The sequence below is a fragment of the Poecilia latipinna genome, unplaced genomic scaffold (genome assembly GCF_001443285.1).
Source record: "Poecilia latipinna isolate Pla-1442-1.1 unplaced genomic scaffold, P_latipinna-1.0 Scaffold7905, whole genome shotgun sequence".
Lineage (NCBI taxonomy): Eukaryota > Metazoa > Chordata > Actinopteri > Cyprinodontiformes > Poeciliidae > Poecilia > Poecilia latipinna.
In genome coordinates, this window is record NW_015120521.1 from 1 (window position 1) to 1,498 (window position 1,498).

At 40.7% G+C, this 1,498-nt stretch overlaps 1 long non-coding RNA gene across 1 annotated transcript; it reads left to right on the forward strand.

Annotated features, from left to right (window-relative positions):
- The first annotated feature begins 205 nt into the window (after positions 1-205).
- On the forward strand, positions 206-709 carry LOC106944299 (uncharacterized). Its single transcript, XR_001424201.1, has 3 exons — positions 206-312; positions 398-536; positions 627-709. It is a non-coding gene; the product is annotated as an uncharacterized LOC106944299 (long non-coding RNA).
- The last annotated feature ends 789 nt before the right edge of the window (positions 710-1,498 follow it).

Here is a 1,498-nt window from a genome sequence, read left to right on the forward strand (position 1 = left end):
CTTTCTTTCACCATTTCATTTCAGTTCATATGTGCTCTTCCAAGATACAGCATTTTATTATCTTTTTAGTTTGCATTCAGTTAAAACTGATGTAAGTAATCAGTATAGTGGGAAAAAAAATATGGCTTCTTATTTAACACCTTATAAACTACATGTATTTCATCAGGTTGGCTTGGGTATTCAAAAAGTTCTGAGGTTTGGCAAGTTAGATGTGGGAGGAGTCGGCTCCGGCACCTACAAGTTCGCTTCACAAAGGAGCAAAGAGGATCGCTACACTTTCAGCATACACAGTGTCACCTGCAAACGTTATGGGTAGGATGGAAATTAGACTTTTCTCATTGAGTTCGGACAGGCCATGGTTATAGAAATAATTGTCTAATTTTGTCTTGGTGTCTAGATTTATATTATCAACCACACCTCCCTTAAGCTTTAAATTCAAAAATCAGTTGGACATCCTGCCAAGTCACTACAACTACTCCACAAAGAATGACTACGAAGAGTTCATACAGACCTATGGCACACACTATTTCAGACTGGTGAGAACTTTGGCACACACACACATTGTGAATTAGTTACAGACATTAATCTACAGGGAAGCATTTCAAAGAACTTTATACCCGTTTTAGGTTCATCTTGGAGGGCGACTGAGACGAATGACATCTTCACGAAGCTGCTTGTCCTCCCTGAATGGATTAACCTCAAGTGAGGTAACAAAATGCACAAAACAACAGATTTTTTACACAACCATATGAGATACTTCCATGATTCTAATGCCCAGTAAGTAAGCTGAAACGGTCTGATACTGCTTACCGGTAAAAGATTCTGAGTTGGTATGCAGTACCAGGAGAACAGCACAATAAGGCCGTCAGTCAGAACGGCTGCAGTGTTAGCTAGCAATAGGTAGTTTGAAACACAAGTTAATCTGTTTATAAATAGGTTTTTTTCTCTCATTTCTTATTGTTTCTGAACTGTTTGTGCTGTGTGATGGAGCCTGTCACCCTCCAGCCGTGTCTCTCTCTCTCCTCCACCGCCTTCCAGGCGCTCGTAGGTTTCTCAGCATCCTATAACGTCTGTCTGCTTATTACAAAATGTCCCAATTAAACGAAATGGTGATTATCTACACTGAACAAAATTATAAACACCCCATGTCAAATTTAAGAGTTTATGAACATGTGGGTTATGCAATATATAGAGAAACTCTAAATATATTTTCAGTAATTGCTGATCTTCATATCGGCATTGATAACATAGTGGCATGGCCATTTGTAGCGGATTGACAGTGCTTTGAACATAATAGGGGTCAGGTTGAGGAATTTGATTTTGTCCAAGTTGGCTTCACGTAAGTGGTTACAGACAGTCTAAGGTGTGATGCGTCTGTTGTGCAGACCGAAGTCTCATCAGCTGTTTGTGTCGCTGGTCTTAGCCGATCCCGCAGATGAACAAGCTGGATGTGGCAATCTTGTGGTGGAGTGGTCAGGTGGCCAACGAGGATGAGGTC